Genomic DNA, 22806 nt, shown 5'->3' with positions numbered 1-22806 from the left:
CTATATCTCTATCGACCACTCCCTCTAACTGCATTATCCAGCCTATTCTTCCACCAGACTTCAGTACAGATCCGATGTCCTGTGAGAAACTCTGATAACCTATAAGCTTTCAGTTTAAGTAGAAGATCAATGTATTAATCATTCAGAAGGAGGACGAAGAATGAGTTAATTATTTGGTATGAAATACAAGGATGTGAACTTCAGGTGTGGCCTGTATGCGTGTTTGTGAACTATAAGTGTGTTTTATACAATATCTAGTGCAGCTTTGCCTACGGGGGCTTAGTGTGAGAGGGTTAATAACACTATTACACACAAACACAAAAATAAAGGCAACAATGTTTCACATGAAAAGCAGGCCTTGCTTTCTTGAGACTTTTTCTGTGCTCAGCGCTGGTGCTATGTGTTTTTCCCACTATCAGTGCCGGCGTTCGATCGAGCCCCCAAATTTGAAAACTGCTCAACTTGGGGGGGTTTTCAGCCGAGCTCCTGCCGTTTTCAGCCGCGTAAAAGCGCTTTGGTGGATACAGCCCCATAAGGATGATGTGTGATCTTTAAAATAACTTTTACTCTTAAAAACCTCTCAGAGGACAGTTGTTATCTCTTAAGGCAACCCACTTAAAAGTGGACCATTCAAACATACCTCTTATGCATCGGAGGTGAAAGGATCACATTGTAAGAAAAATGATAATGCTTAATGTATAAAACTTGCATTTAAACATACCATATGCATATGGTATTCAAATAATACCATATGCATATGTTGTTTTTTATTAAAAAAAGCACATAGCCAAGTTAAATCCCACCATGACTAACAGTTAACATCCAATGTTCAACATTTTAAAATCCTCCATGGATTCTCTATTCACTGTAATTTCTGTCTTACATTGACAAATAGGTTTAGACCATCAGGTGTTTACACAGCAAAGAAAAACTGCTCCTTATCTCTATAGCTGGAAGCACATTTAGACTTACTTAAGTTAAAGAAAACACACTGCAGCTGTCACACACAGAGACCCAGACCCACTGTGCTAACATCTGCCATAGTTGAGCATCCGGTCGGCAATTTTAACTGACATCGGCATTAGTTTATTTGAACTCTTCAATGCCCTTGACAGGTTAGTAGTAGAATTGGTGGTAAATGTACGTGTAAAAAGGTTTGTATATAGGAATTGTATGACGATGATGATATAGGTTTGGTTGGAGTATTTTACGACAGTCCTTTTAGTCTCCTCAATATTTTATTTAGTAACAAAAATAACTTCAAGCATTCACCCGCATCTCAGTTACTAAAAGGTGTCCTGAACTTGCCTTTTTTGTTATTTTATACTGTTGTCTGATGTCTGCTTATGACATTAAAAAACATCAAAATAAACGAGAAATAGGCTATTTTCTACCGCGGTTTTGAGGATGGCTTGAGAAACGCTCGTTTTTTTAGGGCAGGCCGCACTGAAGATGATTAGATAACAGTTCCAAAAAACAACAGTGTGCTCTGTGATGTACATTTCTGTGTCTCATTGACAAGCTACATGCTTAGTTGGAGCCTTCTGTAAAAAAGGTTAGACAGGTACGCTACACATAATCAGGACATATAAAGCGATCGCTAAAGAAGCAATAGTAACGCATCGTACATATACAAATCCGGTCGGATTCAATTTTGACGGCACAGCATTGCTTTGTCATCTCAGTCTCACTGCAAATCCAGCAGAAATGAAGCGAACAAACGCTGGAACGTCTTTAAAAGTAAACTTCATCCACGCATTTGTTATATCAGAATCCGAAGGAAGCGACTGTGTTCTTCCACAACCAGGCGCTGCACAATATGTGGCGTGTTTGTTGCTAGGTTGCTCTAAATAAGTGACAGGGACGCCAGTTCTTCACAGAAAAAATAGGCAAATAAAGAAAAGATGAAAATTAACATTAAAATGTGTTTATATATTAATATTAATATATATAAGACCAAAAAATAAAAAAATAAATGGAAAAATGGACTGACAATAAAATTTGCATTTTAAATTTGCAAACTTTGCATATCACTAGGAATCGGCACGCATCGTTCCTGGGTAGATAGAAAAAAACGTGCTCAAAAGAAGACATAAAAATGAATTGCACTAAATAGATCCACACATAGGTCCCTCAATTTTCCCTATTGAATCTTTTTAACCAAAGATGCAGAAATATACAGGCTGATCAAATCAATGAATTTATTCCACTAGACAAGAACTTCTTTGAAGTTCAATAAAGCACCAAAGCAGGGTCATCTAAGAGGGTGCTTGCTCAAAATACTTAAAAAACCTCTCCACAAGCACTTATTATTACTATTTATTTAAATGGTAGTTAAGGATTTCCCTTGCCCACCAAAAGTCCCAATTGAAGCAAAAGAGGATCTGTCCACCCTCCAATTATCAGCCCTCTGGCCCTATTATTGCCGGCCCAGGTCCAGAGTCACAACAGGAGCAGGTGGCTAGGAGGATAGGCACATACACGCACCACCGCTGGCAGGGTGTGATGACATGAGGTGCACCTGATGTGTACCATGCCTCATTACCGCTGCTATAAATCCAGCATAAGGTCACACCTTTGGAGTGACCGATCCACCCACGTGCAAGTATCAGGTGTCTTCAAGGTCCATGGATGCGCGACATACTGTAGTCGATCTGCAGAAAAGTTAATGGCCAGTTTGCACATGGTCTCTGGACCTACTGGCACGTGTGCAAGAGCAGAACTGAACTTATCTGGCACAACAAGGACACCCTGCCCCATTTTGATGACCCTCAAGATATATTTATACACCTACTTCACCTACTTAGACTGTTTTTTTCTGTGTTACAATGAAAACTTTCTGAGATAGCCTGAATAAACTTTTGACTACATATATCCAATGTAAACATGACAACAACAAGTTAAGTTAGTTTAGAAAGCTTCTAATGGGCAGTCGTGGCTTAATGGTTAGAGACTGGGACTTGTAACCCAAACGTTGCCTGTTTGAGTCTCAGTATCAGCATGGATTGTAGGTTGAGTAGTGAATGATCAGTGCTCTCCTCCACCTTCAATACCATGGCCGAGGTGAGACCCTTGAGCAAGGCACCGATCCCCCTCAACTGCTCCCCGGGCGCCACTGCAATGGTTGCTCACTGTTCTGGGTGTGTGTGCACTTGAACGGGTTGAATGCAGAGCAAAAATTCCAAGTATGGAACACCATCTGATCACTTTCACCTTTTATAAACATGCCTTTTTTAAACATTACTGGTGCACATCTTATGACAAGAGACTGATACTGTATAATACAAGTTGTTTTCAGTTAAGACATTCTAAACATGCATTTAAGTCTGGGACTAAGCTAAGCATTGTCTGTAACACATGGACATTGTGTCTGTGATTTTTTTGTTTGTTTGAATCGAATATATGTAAAAACAAATGATGCTATTCAGTCATTCTAGAACCATCAGGTTTGTTTTAACCAACTGTCATCCTACACACACCCTCATGCCAGACCAACCCATATGACTTTCTCCTATGGAACGAAACTACAAAGAAACACTACAACCAACCCAATCAGATGTATGTGATCGATAAAAAATAAATATATTTTTTTAAATGTTAATTTTGTGAATGAAAGTTGGTCTTTACGGCTTTTGAGATACATAAAGAATACAGCACTTTTCACTTTTGCCGATTTTACTTTTAAAGAAGGTAAGCTTCCGGCCCTGTTTGATGTAGCTGTAACCTGAGGGTGAGCAAATCCAAACAATTCTCTGCAAATGAAGCTGTGAGCAGAGTTTGTGTGAGATTTTTGAGATGCACCGTGAGACTGTTGAGTTTGTGGGTGAACGTGTGAAAGTTGTGCAGGAAAACTTGAAAGGTTGCGAAGAAGCCACGTTGAAGCAAGACACCGCAAACTTGTTACCCCAGTTTTGTTTGTGTGTGTTTTTTGTTTTAGTCTGCTGTGACAACGAGTAAAGTTTATGTAAAAGGTGTGGCCTGAGGCTATCTCTGATTATCAGGGAAAAGGTCACACCTGCTCAGAAAGAACAGACACGTTCTCCAAGGGTTCATGTGTATAAAAAACAATTATGCAAAAGAGTGGGCCTGTTGAACAGGGGGTGGGAGGGCAATTAGGAGAGGAAAGCTTTGGTTTGTCTCTTTCATCAAATTTATATTCAATAAGTGTCACATTAGGCAGGCAACACCTGTTAGGCAATCTGGTGTTGTCTCTGTAGTTGTGTGTGTGTATGAGCATGTGTGTATTTGTACAACAAAGCTGATGTGAAGTTAACTAAATACTTGAGGCTATACAGACAGTATGTGACCCTGGACAATGGGTACATTTTTCAAAATTGAGATTTATACATCATCTAAAAGCTCAATAAATATAAGCTTTCCATTGACGTATTGGGCGGGTCTCGGCGCTGTTGCTATTTTCCCGGCGGGATAAAAGGCTCTTGCGCCCGGCACAAATATAAAATGGGTTGGTCTGAAGTAGCTTCATTATTCATAGGTGTGGTTTGGGCGTAACGTGAAATAAACCAATCAGAGCGTCATCCAACATTCCCTTTAAAAGCAGGTGCGCAAGTTCCATTATGGATTCCTATTATTATGGCGTATTTACCAGGCGCAAAAATATGAGCACGCTCAACTTAACTGGTAAGTTGAAGACTAAGGTTTTTAATGTACTTACATTATGGTAAAGATGATTTCACAGTCTTTTTTTTCAGTCTTTCAGTTTTTTCAGTTTTCAGTAGATTTTTTTTTTCCTGGTTCTTGACGGACAAACCAATTTGTCAGATGTCCTTATATACATATATGTCTTATTGCCACTATTGGGCAAACAGGTCTGATCCTTAATTACTACAATTAGCCTGAATAATTTGTAAGCTAGATTTATGCCTATTTTTGCACATCCTCGTGGCACACCAAAATGATTTCCGTCATCTCATGTGTTCATATGTTTTTAATGTAAAAATTTATGATTTGCAAAATTAACTGTTGCATCTGTGTAGATTACATGATCAAAGTGTATGCGCGTTGTGTACGCTATACATTATGGTCAAGCATGCGCCCTTAAAATAGCATAATGAACAACGCGCAACGCGCCACTGACTTTAGACTAGGTTTTTTCTGGTCAGTGGCGCAATTGTTTAATGGAACAGCAAAATAGCACCAGGGATTGTTTGCGCCGGAACACGCCTCCTTTTATGCGCTGAACCGCCCAGGGAGCGCAAGTTCATTCACTAGTTTAGCGACGTGCTTCTGTGGAGGGAAAAGCGCGCTTTGCACGGGTGCAAAATAGGAATGACACATGCGTCGGTGTACAAAGTCAATTGCCACATATTTGACTACTTCCTTCTTGTATCTCCCTTCTTGTATTAAGAAGTGCTTGTCAACTTGGACAGCGCAGTATTTAATCATGTAAAATGCCCATATCCAGAAAAACAGCAAATCTGTACATCCAAGGTTTTAGATGACAAGAAAACGAAACAGAGCTTAGTGTCTCTTATTGTATCAGAATTGCATTGAAAACAATACATGAAATCCCTCAAAAAGATGTGGGTTGTTGCCAGATGCAAAGGTGGTTTAAATGGATTTTAGGGTCACATATATCACTGATTCCTTCTAGAACCTTGTATCTCCCTATTTTGTGATTTATATTTTGTGCCATAATTCAGTATTATAAGTTACCCTTTCTATTTGTCTCTGGGTTTTGCAAATATCTAACCAATAAAAAGTATTAAGAAGTGCTTGTCAACTTGGACAGCGCAGTATTTAATCATGTAAAATGCCCATATCCTGAAAAACAGCAAATCTGTACATCCAAGGTTTTAGATGACAAGAAAACGAAACAGAGCTTAGTGTCTCTTATTGTATCAGAATTGCATTGAAAACAATACATGATATCACCCAAAAAGATGTGGGTTGTTGCCAGATGCAAAGGTGGTTTAAATGGATTTTAGTGGGTTTCTTTGACATTATTAGGTTGTTTTAGGTTGGTTGCTTAGTGGTTGCGTGTTGGGCCAAGTGAAAGAGACACCCCCTCACCTAGTCTTTATGATACTCTGGTATCTAGCTCATTTGGAGCACACAAATAGAACAATTCACATCTACAGCACAAGAGTAATCCCTTATTTTACTTTTTTAAGGGAAAAGTAATTGCATTACAGTAACTAATTACTTCGTAACTAGTCACACCCAACCCTGCTTGGCGATCACCATTAACATCAATAACACCCAAGCTCCGGTGACACTATATATTACTAAACAGTCCTTTTTATTTAATAGCAACATTTATGATAGAGCTTAAAAAAAACCAGATTATCCAGAATGACTCTGAATGAATCAGCTGCGGAAGTTCTTAGTCAAGAGCTGTAATAGACTTGATGACTCTCAGTGGGCCACAAGTGAGATCGGTGCTATACGTGTGTGGGTGAAATTAACTTTGATCTAACTTCTTATTAAAGATTAAGGGTGTTGGTGCGTGTTTTACGGACTAGCTATAGTAGATCAAAAAGTCAAATCTATTTCCATCCATCACAGCAGTAGATTAAAGCTGGAAGGATGTTTAGAAAGATTTACAGCCGTCAAAATTAAAACTGAAACGTGTGAGGATGGAATTGAGTTAAAGGGGACATTAGTGCATGACTGGATTTTTGAAATAGCCAATAATATTGTTATATGTTAGATAATGCTATTGAACACAACAGAACATTGATAAACCAGATTTCATTAAGCATGTCTAAAAAAATGTTATGATACTGTAAGTCCTTCTTGACCAGTTTTCACATCTGGCATAGTCATCTATCGTACACTTTGGTGTCAAATGCACACATTACTACACAGGCCTGTTATGTTGTTTTCCTTGAAGCGACTGCATTAGACCATTTCTTGCAATCAAATATATTTTACTGACGGACCTTGTAGGAACACCTTATAGCCTTGCCCAAGAAGTCAGTACAAAGCCATATTTTGTCTTAATGGAACAGTCACTAGATGTCGAGCATCACTGCAGTGGTCCCTGGAAGGGCGTCAAATCTATTTAATGTCAAGTTAGCTTACTAAGGATGTATGATAGAGCAGATGAGGACAGAGTCGAGGCTTGTTCTTTTTTATGAGCTAATACAACACATGACCTTTACTTCATCATGTGTGCTAGAGATGCTTGCCAGAATGTGACAGAAAGAGAGAAATCGAGAAAAAGGCAAACTCTCATTTTGCCCTGTGTTAAGAATCATGTGTTTATGATTTGTACTAAAACATGTGTAGAGGGATTCAAAGCAAAATAAATAAAGGGTCCGGTCACACTCATGTCATTCCAAACCTGTATGATTTTCTTTTGCAGAACACGTGAAGGAGATATTTTGAAAAATGTTGGTAACCCCATTGACTTCAATTGTATGGACACAAAATCAGTGAGAGATATCAAAATATCTTCTAGTCAGGTTTTGAATGACATTCGAGTGAAAAAATTAATACGATTTTCAGTAAAGTATACTTACATTATTATATACTTGACTATATTTGATTGTCTTCAAAATGTACTATAGTATATTATAAACATTCAGATAAAGAAGGTAAAATAAAGAAGTGAGACTGGGGTCATGAGTGCGAGAAGCAAAGTAATGTTGGATGTGTTTAGAGACAAAAACGTCTTCCGAGCCTGACAGTCTCAAACACTCCATTTGCGTGTCTATGAGTGAGAGAACGGTATGCGTTCCTGACGTGGTGATTACACTCCTTCACTGTCAAACAACCCTACCCAAGACTCCCGAAAATAAGAAACAAAATCACAAAACAATGAAAAAGCAGTGTTTAGAGAGTTGAAAGTACAAACGCTCACAACTTTTCAGATCCTGGGACAAGATAATGAAAGAGAAATCTAAAGGCCCCCGACCAAAAGATGGAGAACACAAATCAATTACCTCCACTTTCTTCAAGTATGCTCCCTTCAAAGTGGACCTGGAAGCAATTAGCCGAACCAGTTGTTTCGCGTGTTAGGAATTGAGTGAGATGTCCTTCCACGTGCTTTAATGTAGTCTCTGGACGGTCCGGGCAGTTGTTTGAAATCGGTCTCGGAGCGTCTTCTCTGGCTTACGCTCTTCTATTGATCTGAGCACTGCTTGGTTAATAAGGAGACGGTCTCGGTGAGGAGCGCAGCGCTAATCGGTTTGTGAGTGCTACTGAGAGATGAATGAACACGTTAAAACCTGTGTGAGGGTGAGTGGGCGTGTCAGAACTCTGCCCATCTTCACACCTCTGACTCTGACGCAAGAGCATGCGTCAAGCATTTACTAATGACATTTCAAATATGTATGACTTACTTCAGGGGGTTAAAGCAAAAGACAATGCTAAGCCTGAACTTTCTTTGTCCGGGGTTTCGAGAGTAGACACATAAGCAGGGTTATTTGTCAAAGAAAAAACCCCACAATATTTGAACATTATTTCCCTTGAAACTAACTAGTAACAGGCCGTTTCTGAGCTTCTCAGACAGACGTTACTTAAACTTTCATGCTATGCCATGTGTTATGATCACAGAATGATTAGAAAGAAGTGAGGGGATATTTATAACCCACACAACCATAGTTTTATGCAACAATGGTATGAAAACATAGATTAACATACCAAATTCATCATAATAAAAATCCTACTTTTTAAAAAGAACAAATAAGACTCACATTTTTTTGTCCTTTTGAGGGTGGAATTTTGAGAGAAAAATAAAGTGACCAGATCTATGATGAGTTTTGTACTGGGTAATTCCGTGAGAAAATGTCAACCTTACCACGAAAAAATAAGTTTTTACCTGTGGTTTTTACAATGGTAACAGCACAGATTTTAACATTTGGTGGTTCAAATACCCATGTGAGATCTTTCTTCAAATTTATAAAGCATTTGCTTTATTCATAGTTCATGATTCTTCATAGTCAGGTAAGTGCCATTTTCAGGATTGTCACATCCATAACGCTACACATTCCTCATAAATGGACACATGAAAATGTATATAATGTAACTATTTCATGTTCTATAAAGAGGCATCCCTTCTCAATTCAGTGGGTATTATTGCTTCAGGATTGTGCATTTTATTTTACAGATATCCTACAAAGTTTATTGTCTCCCAAAAAACGTAGCCTTTTTGGTCACATTTCTCTTTTGTTAAATAGATTTTTTTCATAGAATGACATTTTTTGATGTTTAGACTCTACCAACAAGGGTTCGGTAAAATATAAACAAATGGTTCAATATAATTGTAACAAATTCATTCTCTGAGCATTATTATTTCACGTCCATAACCCAAAATGTCACGTCCATTACGCTGGAATTGCCCTACTCTACTAAACAATTTTGTACACTATGTGTAGTAATTGAATCATTAGATTCATAGCTATTAATGGTGATGATATGGCACAAGTCAGATCCACAAAACATAGTAATGAGATCACAATTGGTCAAAGCAGGTAAGCATATATGAGCCCTCAAAAAAGCAAAAGTGATCCCCTATCTGAGCCTGTTTTTTATAATAATTAGTGGGGGGCAGATTTTTTCTATTTTTAAACTCCTACTGGCAAATTTTACACTACAAGCTGTGAAACGAAAAGAATATAAATTCCTATTAAAACTATAAAGGTTACTGAGTCAGCAGTGAGTAGTTCTCTTTTAATTTTTTGTTTTGAGTCATATCTCAAAAAGCTTTCCAGTACCTCAGCGGTAAGAGCATTGCGTTTACGGTTGTGGGTTCGATCCTAGGGGATTGCAAATACCTACGTATAAATGTATAGGATAATACAATTTAAGTAGCTTTGGATAAAAGCGTATGCCAAAAGCATAAATGTAAATATCAACCACATAGAATAGCAGGAATATGAGGCTGCTGTCAGTAATGTATTGCCGTCTGATTTCTTTCTCAACTTTTTACACTCACTTCAGATAAAAACCCCTATGTTTATGACCTAACTATGAGATTGGTGCAATAAGCTGTGAAAAAGTTTGAAAATGTTTTAGAAATCGATCCTTGATTTCTCAATCGCAGTTAGTGCGCGGATGAGCGAGTGTGTGTGACGCGCAGAAGTGGAAGCGGAGGTCTGATGATTTGCCAAAACAACACATAGTTATCGATCTTTATGTTACAGTTTTCAATTTGTGTATGTCAAGTTTGTCAAAGTGGACTTAAAAGCTGCTCCCCGGTTCAGGCTTTATATCCCCTGCTAACGTCCTCTATAACTTGACGTTTCCACTCCGGAAACCAAGACCCGCCCCATTTTAATTCTGATTGGCTAATAATGTTGTTTGGTTTAGAGTGATAGCCATGTTCCTCTCATTCCACTGGTAGGCGAACTAATGAAGCTTTTTAGATGTAATATTTTAAAGTAAATCTTTTTTTTCGGCAGTCAAACGTGGCAAGTCGGTGATCCGGCACGGTGCCGGAAAACATTAAGCCCTGTTTCTTTCTTCTGCAGAACACTAAAGAATATATTTTAAGCGTTGGTAACCAAACAACATCAGACCCCATTGACTTTTAAGGCGTTCCTCAAAATATCTTCATCTGTGTTCCACAGAAAAAAAGAGTCATATGGATTTTCAATGTGAATAAATGATGAAATCATTTTTCTTTTTGGGGTAAAATTTCCCTTTAACATAGGTACTAGTTCCATCTCCCTTTTAATTCAAGTGCTGCTACTTTAAGGGTTTCTGTGCCAGCTATCTTAGTCACAATAGAGTCCTGGCTGATCCTGGCACATCAACCTCCTTCATCCAACCACAATGGAGGCTCTCACTGCATCCAAACGCTTTTGTCTAAGCGTCTCTAAACAACCGAGGGCAGTGATCTCTGACAGCTACCCTCAAGGCCATCGCCTAAATAAAAGGAAACAAAAGAGGTGGGTGACCACAGTCCAAATATCTAATCTTAGACCCACACAAAAAGGAGGCGATGCTTTCTTCGAATCGCAGTTCCTCAAAGGCTGTCTGGATGTGGATGGAGGAAGTTGAGGGTGGACTTCAGCCGGCATGCCGAAAGGGTCTTGCAGAGTCTGGGCCTGCTCCCAGTTTGTGCCGTTACAGCCTGGAGAGCGAACTACTACACATCACACAAACAAACATGACCACACAAGCACCAGTCCCTGCACAAACGTTATCTCCAATCTCCTAAACAAGCCAATCCCTGTCTGTACTGTTTATGGCTGCTATGATATGGGTTTTCTAGCGAACAGACACAGCGGGCAGAAATGTCAACATCACAGCATTCTTCCGGATGATGTAGGTCAGCTCACGTCCCGTTCTTCCTCTGCACCGCTGGAGCAGCATTCAGCTCACGTGGGCTCTGGTGAAAACGTTTGGCCAGCCAGCAGCTTCAAAGCAAATATGCAGTGTATATTTCAGGAAAGGCGCTTCCACATGACTAAGCCTTTTCTGAGAATATTTAAAAGTCTGGGGCTCCAACAGTCTTCCAACAGCAATGTGAAAGACTAACAGCATGCTAGACACACGATTAAATTTAAAATACATAAAATAGGGAAAAAAATAAATGTATATATTTCAAATAATAGAGCCGGAACCACCTCACAAAAACAGGCCATAAACTCTTACCAGTCCTGGTCTACAAGTCTTGTTTTTTTTATTGGGTGTAACATGCTGCTTCTATGGGTGGGACTCTGTAGATATGACTTCATTTTTTACGTTTTTTTATTTTGAAGTTCTTGTTTACGTCATGGGATTGTTTCTTCGCACCAACCCTAAATGCATGTAGGTGTGTCTAGTGTAATCATCATTTGTATTACACTTCTGTTAATGTACATGCCATTGTTCTTTGATAAGTAATATGTGTCACAAAATCACTGCTTTCATGTTTTACATTCCAGTTCTTAGTCACTGTGTCTTTCAGCTGGTAATACCATGTATGTCTCACACATCTCCAGTGACGACAGGGGATGGCTTCTGATTTCATGACTTATTACATCGGTATGTCATTGCATGCTGATAATTGCAGTATATTACTATAATTTCTTAATCATAAATAAATAACATGCCAGTGTTCCACCCCAACATATTAGAATTTTAGTATAAAGGCATTTCAAAAGAAAAGCTTATTGTTCCATTGACCAACCACCAGTAGTCACTGAACTTTGATGTTAGTGCTTTAATGATCTGTGTCACTATGTTGATGTCAGGCATTGTAAAGACATGCTATAAAGTTCTGTGCATTTACATTATATCCATGGGCTTTTTCAAAATTCAACTGGATTGAAGGTTTAAACCTGCACGATGCCGCTGGAGTTTAAAACCACCATGTTGTAACACATACATTCATAAGCGGATGCATCCAGTGAAAGGATCCACATACGGTCAGTCAGATAAAATGTTTCTTAAATGCCGTGTGGTCTATTTGGATGATTACGCCAGACCTGGTTTATGTAATTGCTTCAGTATTTTCAGAAAGGTAACAGCGGACATTGCTGTTAAAATCAATAAAAAGGCCGTTCACCCCTGCCATATGGATAAGTGTATGTGCGTGTTCTCAAAAGAGATGCCGTGAGTTCAATTTATTGGTATTTAGTAAAGGGAGCTCCTCTAAGCACTGTCAAGCAAAAAAGCTTGGAACCAACATCTCGTGAAGACCACTAACAGTTGTTGCTAAGCAACTTCAGCATCTGCAGGAGGGCAAATCCTCTTTAAATACACAGACTATCACAATGCTCGCAATTTCAGCGGTACATTGCAACATACAAATAAACCGTCTTGTTTTCAAAACAGGTTTGATCTAAGCTTTTTTAATCAAGTACAATCATGACTTTTGCAATCCGGTAAATAATTCATGGATGTGGTTGGTCTGTGTTGTTTTTAGCTTCTAAGAGTGTTGTATTGAAGGCTCCACTTAACACATTCTACAATATTTAATTCCATGATCAAGCTTTTGCCCAAAAAGCAGAAAACCTTAGAAAAAAATTCTGCTGATTGCATCTGGGGGTGGTAACAAGTGCAAAAGTCTTTTGTCTAGCTGAGCGGTGAGTTTCTGTGAAAAGCCTGTGATAACAGGTAGGAAGTTAAAACATCTCTGTATCTGAGATGATTATAATAATGTGTGCGTGTTGCCCCGTTTCATTAAGTAAAAAAGTCAAACAAGAAAGAAGTCTAGATGCTTATTTGAATTCTGTGTTGCTTGCATCCAACAATGTTAATGTAATGAATTAAAATGAAGTAAATTAGAAAGAACCTTATGTGACAGTTTGTCAAATGTCGACAGGATAGTATTTTTACAGCCTTTTTATATTCACAGCCCACACCTCCAGCCTTCCATTACAGAGCTTTTTTGAGACAATGTTATGAAAATAAATGTAAAAGTGATTCTTCTGTTCTCAGGTGTGCTCTTTACATACAAAGTATTGCTTAAAGAGACCTACAGGATTTCTTATTTCAGAAAATCTAGCCTCAAATTAGTTTTCCAGGCCCTGTTACAATGATACCGATGTAGTGAAAAGAGAAAAGTTCTAGTTATAGAAAGTTTCACATAAACATAACACTGCTGTCAAAAGAATCTGGGTTTACAAAGATCCTAAAAACGACTAAAACTCAATTACTGCATCTCATGTTAACCAATATTAACAATTGCCATTGCCATCTATCATGCTGGCATGAAAGAGGAAACTGAAAAAGAGGATGTCCCAAATTTAGACCAGAATTACGATTGTGGAAGTTGTCATGTTAGTACGTTGATTTTTGAGGGAGTACAAATTTCAAGACATTTCCTAATCACAGTTCTGCTTTACAATCTACAATAAGTCCTGCAAGTGAGGTCTTAAGAATTTAGTATGTTCCATTTTTTCCTAGCAACTCTGCTTAGCTCTAAAAGAAAAGCCTGTAAGAATGTTACAGAGATATGCAGGTGAAACATTAGACTTCCTGAAGCCTGACATTTTAAACAGGGAAAAAATGAAGAGCCACATCCCGAATGTCTATCTTTAGGAAAGGCAAATAACTAAACTCTTGAGCTCTTGTGACACATTTGCCCCCTGACTGTGGCGTCCGATGGAGAGAATGCAGAAAAAGAGAGCGAGAAAAGAGAGGAAGAGTGTTTTCAGGGGGTTTAGGGAGAATGAGGCTGAGAGGCTCCTGTCATGCTCTAGTTGGCTTGCTGAAAGATGCTTAAGGCACGTTTAAGAGGGAGGGGGGGGTTCTGTGCTGGGATTCTCCTTCACTGAGCAGCTTTGAGTCTGGACAGAGACAGCAGTAACAGGCCCGACTCACTCAGTACTTCCACAAACCACATGGAGGACAACATTAACTCACTGAGAGAGAAACAGCCTCGTGTTCATCGCTGCAAAACCTGTAACACGCACACTCGCAGCAAAGTGTGTAGAAAGATATACAAAAAAATACATCAGCAGAAGTATGTTTGGATGCTGTATGCATGGATGCACACATACAAACATGCATCTTTAATATGGATTAAAGGGATAGCTCACAGAAAAAAGAAAATTCTGTCATCACTTACTCATCTTCTTTTCATTTCAAACCTGTAAGACTTTCATTCCTCCGCAGAACACAAAATAATATATTTTGAAGAATGTTGGTAACCAAACAATGGCGGTACCCATTCACTTATATATAGACACTAAACCAATGCAACTCAATGGGTAACAAACATTCGATTACCAACATTTTTCAAAACATTGTTTTATTTGTGTTCTGTTGTGTTCTGTTCTGTTCTATTTGTGTTGACAAATATTATCTCAGTAAAACAAGCAACCAAAATGTGTATGCATATCCCACTTACCAGACTATGCGTCCCATAAATATGCTTAGCTGTGACACATGCGGACGGTTCTCTCTCCTCCTGTAACACACACACAAATTACATCACTGACACGGTAAATATTCTCTCGTTTTTTTTAGAGTCAGCAAAAAAAGAGCTCTTAGACAGGGGTAATTTGTCTTCTCCTCAAGGGTATTCATGGAGGACCGGAAAGAGCATCTGGGTAACTGACAAGTTACCGCATAAAGTAAAACAGTAAAAGTTTTGAGGAGAAGGGTGTATATGAGATGCCCGCAGTTTCAATCACAAACGGGTGCTGATGCTGAGGGCTCAAAACCGCCACACTCACTCTCCCCTGCTGCCGTGGCAACAGAACTTAGGATGGATGGTTCCATCAGCTGTAACAGAAACCCATTAAGCAAAGCTCAGTTCCAAAGCAATGACAAACATACACATGCTGTATAAACACCTTTAAAGAGATCAATTTAGCATAAATGTAAGGACAAACTTAAATATGAATATAAATAATAATTAAGATACAACATGGCAAATAAGGCAAAACCACAGTGGGGGTGTATAAAGAATTCTTTCTTCATTTCAAAGCACTCAAAGCTGGGAGAGTTGATGGGAGAGTTGATACCAAATCCTATGCTAGAGATATTAGATATAGAAGCTAGTTATGTTTTATTAAATGCTCTCTTCCAGAGCTAGTGCACCTACGAGATGCTGGTGCTTAATATTTCAGCGGCAGATATTGGAATTCTGACTGTGGTGAAGGGGAGATGTGTGGCTGCAGTCTACACAAAGTCCAATCCGAATGATTTATGATGGGTTTGGTCATTGGCATCCCAGTCAGTCGAGGGATGTTGTCTGGCACTATGTTTGCTCGTACAGTTCGGGATGACAAATTCTTTGCACAAGAAATGTAGCAATTGTGCCTGCTGCGATTCACATCTCATCACCACATCAACCATTCATACCAAAGGGTGAATTAATGATGACAAATCTTTCATTTTCGGGTGAACTATCAAAAAATATATATATATGTTTGCACAGATTCATGAAGGTAAGGCCACTTATTTGTGAGGCATTGTTTCGCTTTCAAATCTTGATGTGACAAAAACTCTTGTGACAAAAATTCAGTGCCTATAAGCCTCCATAAACCCTGCAATATGCGGTTCTTGCCTATGAGGCTGCAATGTTTTGCGCACATGCACGAACCAAAGCAAATGTCATCAAGCTCATTAGAAGCACCGACTGCTGAGCAGAGCCTTTTACTGCAGTAAGTCAGCAGTGTTGGAGATCAAAGGTGAAACCAAAGGTAAAGTGTCAGCGGGGATGTGATGGGCACCACTGTAATCTGTTTCTCTTCACGCTGTGCAGGTGGTGCAGACTAGCTCCTTTTATACAAGCGTACAGGAGACGGGACAGAGGGACACGGAAACACCCCTGCAGTGTGTTTGCACTGTCAATGTGGAGCTGCCAGGTATAAGCGCATGCACACGGATCTCACTGGAGGAGGTAGAAGCGCAGATGGGCATTTCTGGATGGATGTGTTTCCTGGAGGGTCAAACGCGGTGGGCGGTGTTGGCAGACCTATATATGCCCCTGAGATCTTGGCCTTATTGAGCTAATGCTGAATTATGTTTTTACGATTGCTCTTTAGATTCATTTTTAGCATTCAGTTAGCTTGACTTTGGTCACGGCACAGTAGAGATTCACATATGTGACCCTGGACAACAAAACCAGTCTTATGGGTCAATTTTTTGAAATTGAGATTGTAACATAATTTAAAAGCTGAATAAATAAGTTTTATATTGATGTATGAGTTGTTAGAATAGGACACTATCTGGCTGAGATACAACCGTTTAAAACTCTGGTCTAAAAAATTGAGAAAATTGCCTACGAAGTTGTTCATCAGAAGCACTGCGGTAGGCCCTCCATTCACAAAACAAAAGTTTTATATATTTAAGGTAGGAAATTTACTAAATATCTTCATCAAACATGATCTTTACTTAATATCCTAATGATTTTTGGCATAAAATAAAAATTTTGACCCATACAATGTATTTTTGTCTTTTTGTACTGTGCGACCGTTTCTCTACCTATACCAATATTCAAATCAAAAAGATGTTATTCATAGTGGAATCTGCCGATGTTGATTCTGAAGATTAATTTAATATTTCTTAACTTTCTGAATGTTACTAATTGATATAATGAAAAATTATATTGAACAAACTGGTGATGCTTCTTAAAGGGATACTTCACCCAGAAATGAAAATTCTGTCATCATTTACTCCAAACCTGAATACATTTCTTTGCTTAGTTGTTAGCAACTGACAACTCTGGGGCAATAAAAACTATCATAGTAGAACAAAATGGCAGTCAAAGGTATATCCTCAAAATATCTTCTTTTCTGTTCAACAGAACAAAAAGAATGATGCAATATTTCTACTATGGTTGTCAATGATGTGCCAAAATTGTCAGTTGCTAACATTTTCCAAATATCTTTCTATGGGTTAAAAAGAAAAGAGGAATTTATACAGGTTTGAAACAATTGTATTTTTTTGTGGTGTATCCCTTTAACATTTTCAGTCACTGCACAAATTCATTGCATTTTCCTGTCCCCTTTTGATTGACAGGATATATCGACCCTGATCATCAGCTGTTTTAAAAACGACCAATAGCCATCCGTGTGAAAAATTGCTCTAATCAATACCCATTATTGGCCGATTCTAAAGAATTAAACACACAAGGCAGTTTTTTGACCATTAGTGAGAAAAACAATTCAAGATGTATGATTGTGCCTTACACAATGAGAATTGTATTATGTACAGATTTTAGGTAAGACTGCAAAGCAATCATGCGGCACAAGTTTCAGTGTGTCCTACACATCCTACACAGATGAGACAAAGAAAAAGGAAGTAGAAAGAGAGAAAAGTGCAGTGTGGACTGAAATAGTCTGAAACCTTGTTTGGAAATAAGTCTTGTTTCTTCCTCTCTTCTTCCCCAGACATGATCACAAGTATTTGCACAACAAATGTACATGTTTTACTCATTCGCCGCCAGCCTACGCCAGCGTTTTTTTTAATTTTCACCCAAATTTAATGGCTCACAGTAAATTTTCTGTAAAGAATATATGGACAAACAATATGTCAAATGAAAGAACCGAGTCTCAGCAAAAGAAACAAAAGGAACCGTATTCTTCTATCTTCATTTGTTCGTTTTTAATCACTCTGTAGATGTGGGTAGGTTTCTTCAAAAATGAATCACTGAGATAATTAAAGTTTTTTGTCAAAGATTCCGCCCAGATTACACTCAGAACAATCATTAAAAACTGCCAAAACATATACGTTCTAGGTTCTGGGATTCTTTTTCCCAAAGGTTTGTAATAGTACCACCTGCTATAAAACAGTACAAACACTGATTGCCGTAATAACTCGTCTTTGGCGGGGAACCGTTTTTTTTTAAATGACGAGATAACTCGTCGATGGCGGTGAAAGAGTTAAAGAAAGGAAATCTTCAAGAAATCCTCCACTCCAAAATTCAAATGTATTCAATACTTACTCACCCCATTATTGTTCCAAACACTTATGAGTTTCCTCTTTCTGTGTACCACGAAAAATTATATTTAAGAAAGGTTTTCAACAACAACAAAAAGAAAATATTCAGGACTAGAGCTGTCAATCGCTAACAGTGACAGACTGAGTGTTCTGTACAAAATCTGTCTAAAATCTATAAAGCATTATAAACATGGTCAAGTACAGCTACTCTACTCATAAAGACTTTTCAATCTACATAAGCTCTATTCATAATGATGAGAGTAAAACTGTGCAAATTCCTGAACAAAATGTCCTTTTGAATTGTATTGTTTTAATGAATTGGTAGATCTGGTTTACGAAACCAGTCTGAATGATTCATTTATGAACCAGACAGATTCAGCTCTTACTGACTCAATGATTGGGAAGTTTGACAGTTCACTGGAGGGGAAAATCACTGAATAATGACTTGAATTTCAGGCTGTTATTTACACAGAAAAACTTAAAATAAAGAGCACAAGTCTCATGAACAACATGCCCCATATAAATACGTGGAAAAAAGCCTTTTGTGATCCACAGAAGAAAAGAAATCTGATTTGGAATACTATAAGGAGGAGCAAATAATGACAGAAATTTCATTTTTGGGTGAACTTTTCCTCTGAGTCCAGGAAATGAATGTTTAATGGCTATGAACCAATTCAGTACTGCAAATGTGTGATATATTTTACGCACAGAATAAATTTCCAAACTACAGACGGTGTGAAAAAGCCCTGCATCACTTGAGCCCTGCAGGCAGTGCAGATGAGGAGTTAAACCACGGAGGTTGGGAAAATTTGCATAGTAGATAATAAGGATGTGTGAGCAGTCATGGGGACTGCAGGTTTCCACTATAAGCATTATGGGAAGGTGAACTGTAGCACCGTGGAACGATAGCCCTAGGGTATTTGAAGCCATATATAATTCCAGTAACATGAAAGTATAGGCACATGTGCACCCTTACGCTTCACTTATTTAATTGACTAACACACTGATGCGTCAAAAGCAAATTGCTCCCATTATTGTCAATAAAGCTGTCTTCACATTTCCTCAAGTCGATATGTCCTCAAATATTTGGTATGATTGGTCTGTGTCACTGAATTATAGTTGCATTCATGGTTACGACAAGATATAAACATAACTTGCTTATAAAGCTGCTGACTGTAAATATTTAGAGCATCAGGTAATTTATACATGGCGGCATGCATTCATAGAGACAAACGGCAATACATGGTGCTGCTAGCTGATCATGTGAATATTAAGTGAAGTTCGTTGTGGAATTAAGTCGGTTTACATGAAGTGTTGATGAGATTGAGAAGCTCTTGTCTTTTCAGAAAAAGCAACGCTGGAAGTTGCCTTGGGGAGCGAAAAGCAGGACGACACATGTGAAGGTGCTGTTGGGAAGAGCGCTAAAGAATAAAGTAAGCTAAACACGGTTTCTCCTCAGGCCACATTCACCAATTTGTTCCATATTCATCCTGTGATAATGCTGCATGTTAAACTGTTTTTTTGCTGGGGGTTTAAATTCATCCAGCAGTTTTTTAAAGAAAACCCTTGATAGCGATTGGTTAAATTTAAATGTATTGATGAAACAAAATACGATAACAAAGGAAGATAATTCTTGTGGCACCAGGCCACCTTTCAGAAGAATGTTAGAAAGTCGCTAGCATTGAATTAGCAGGTCTTACCTCAATAAAATGACAGTCTATTTAAGGAGTACATACTCCATTTCTGTACATTCACACTTCTACAAATATTTGTTTCTCCGCTCAATTTTGTGTCCAAGAAAGCTGATGACATGGACTGTGTGTTGATATGTATTCCCAGTCCTTCAATAATTGTGACCTTAAACAAGGTATTTAACCTCAGGTTACACCAGTAGGACAGCTGCAATTCATGTACTGTAGTACCATTTGTATGTAAACCATCCTAAAGTAACTCGATCAGTTGCCCGGGGTTACGGGTTCTATAGGTATATGAGGTCAAATATGTATACAAATCTTCATCCGCTTGTTGCATAAATTGATCTAATCAATAGTGTCTTGTTTGACAAATGACAACAATATTAAGCCTCTGAGCACACAACCCACATAGGAAGAAAATGAAATGCTTGAGAAACAAGAGCAGGCAGATAAAATGAGTCTTTCTGTTAGTAGAAGATAGGCAACCACAAGCTACATGCATATTATAGAAATTGGAACAGCTTTTTGCAGATCATCATTCTAAACTAGACATGAAAAACTAGCCATCACAATGTTAAAATTGACCTTTATACAATGAAGTAGGGTAAGAGTCCATGTCCTTTTTTCGACATGCTGTGTTGCTAGGGTTTTAGGGCTGGTTGCTAGGGTGTGGCTAAGAAAGTACTATGGTATTAATGAAAAGCTATTTTTCTTTGTTGATTTCTTTTTAATGTTAAGTTTATTGGATTTCTTTTGCTTCTTTGTGCATGTGCCAGCTAGGTGAACATCGTAGGTCAACCACTCAGAAGTTACGAGCATACCTCTACGCAAAAAAACAAAAAATTTGAGGAATCAGTTATGTCCGTTATGCAAATGGCATGGGACAACGCACTCAAAAAGAGAGTAGCAGGTCTTTACATTAAGCATTGTCATGTGGTTGTCCTTACAAATCAAATATTACTTGTCAAGTGCAGATCATCATGAATAGGCAGGTAACTGAGGAATGTCATTAATGATACATACAGATGCATAAATTAGGGCCATATCATGTTAAGTTTACCAAAATTTGTTTGAATTTTTCTAAGTTCTGTGTTTTTCATTTTTTACTGTACAATAGTGGTATATTTTTCCACATAATTACCGCAGTATACTATAGTATTTACTATAGTGTTTTTGAACTTTGCTATAGTATACAGTGTTTATCAATTTACAACTAGGGCGCTACGATTTTCAATAGCAAATACTATAGTACACTACAGTATTTTTGTCTGAGTGTTCAATTTAAAGAGACTTTTATTTTGACAGGTCTTCGGGAAGACGCTTGAGTTTTTGTGTTTGCCGATAGCTTCACTTAAATAGAAAAACTGTAGTAAAATAAACTAGCAACTCTGGAGTTTATGTGTTCATTTCCTAATACAGTGCAGACGCAGATAAATCATTGGCCATCACTTGTGTTGTATGTTAAACTGTGCACATAATTCACTCAGACATGCAGAACAGCCAGATGACATTTAAATAACAGGATTCTGCTTCCGCATCTAGTTACATGGACTCAATTGTGCGCCATTGATTATTGTAACACACAAACATTATTGTTACACTCTGTCTAATTCACATATTCTTATAATTCTACATATATGTCACACTGTTGTTGGTTTTTCAATTTACTTGTCTGGTCGGGCAAGTGAAATTCTCTCTCACTTGCCCATATAAAACATCCAATAGTCCCGGCGGACAAGCGTTAATGTTGAGCCATAAATAGGTTTACGGATTTTGTCTTTGAAGCACCAGTGAAGAAAAGAGGGGGGAATTTAACAAATATATTAGCACCTAGCTGAATCCTACTAAGAACAGGGCTTACGAAGCATGCACACTGGTTATCTGATAGATGCGACATCATTTATATAATGTGGAGTAGATAATCCAATTTGCAAAAGAAAAGATCAATGGTGTGTTTATTAAATGACATTATTGGCATGTACCCAAAAGACTTTCAACCCACAGGTGATATAATTTGCCTGACAAGAGAAATTGTATTTTACAAATACAGAACACGGGACTGGGTAAACTTGAAAAACGTTAAGACTGTTTGAAATGTTATATATTGTCGCTGTCTTTACGAAACCTTGAATGTCCAAATTTGCTGTTTTTCAGGAAATGGAAAAAACACTGTACTTTTTAAATGATCATGTTATTTAACGTTATATGAAATATAAAAATATTTAACTTAAAATGTCTTATAAAATTTAAGACCTAACATAAATAAAAATAAGACTATTTAAGATCCTACTTTGGTATATGAAGAGTTCAACATCAAGTTTATGTACGTAGAAGGTATAAAAACACTATTATTTTGTAATAATAGTCAGTTATTCTAACCTCACTTCTTTTTTTTATTAAGATTTATTTTTTGGTGTTTTTGCATTTGATAGACAGTTATTTTAGAGAGGACAGGAAGCGAAGTGGATGAGAGAGAGGGGGTGGGGTCGGGGAAAGGACCACGAGCTGGGATTCAAGCTTGGGTCGCCAGGGATGCACCGGCGCCATATGTCGGAGCACGAACAACCTAACGATTCATCTGTCTAATCCCCTCCTTTCCGCAAGCCTAGTCTGATGTGATTGGTCAGATGGTCTAGTCTGCTGTGATTGATCTAGTGCGAATGAGACTCACGAGCTACAGTGTTTGGGGGAGAAGATTGAAGTTTTCGCGGGCAGTCCTAGGAAAACATGGGCGGGGACTATATTTAGTGAGGTAAATCCGCAGCGGTTCCTGAATCGGACTGGGGACGGCTCGTTTAGTTGACTCCCTTTTTCCAAG

General features: G+C 38.2%; 1 protein-coding gene across 3 annotated transcripts in view; it reads right to left on the bottom strand.

Annotated features, from left to right (window-relative positions):
- Positions 1-22806, bottom strand: part of fut8a (fucosyltransferase 8a (alpha (1,6) fucosyltransferase)) — an 82220-nt gene that overhangs the window by 43944 nt on the left and 15470 nt on the right. The window contains exon 2 of one of the 3 annotated variants that reach the window (XM_056768378.1): positions 14753-14812. The exons of 1 other annotated variant lie outside the window; for it this stretch is intronic. The gene's annotated coding sequence lies outside the window, so the exon portion shown is untranslated. Of the gene's footprint in view, positions 1-7910; positions 8131-14752; positions 14813-22806 lie in introns of those variants that run through there. One more of the 3 variants, XM_056768379.1, reaches the window with a different exon arrangement.

This window comes from Triplophysa dalaica, chromosome 15, assembly GCF_015846415.1.
Source record: "Triplophysa dalaica isolate WHDGS20190420 chromosome 15, ASM1584641v1, whole genome shotgun sequence".
Taxonomy (NCBI): domain Eukaryota; kingdom Metazoa; phylum Chordata; class Actinopteri; order Cypriniformes; family Nemacheilidae; genus Triplophysa; species Triplophysa dalaica.
This window is presented reverse-complemented; position numbering and strand designations above follow the sequence as displayed.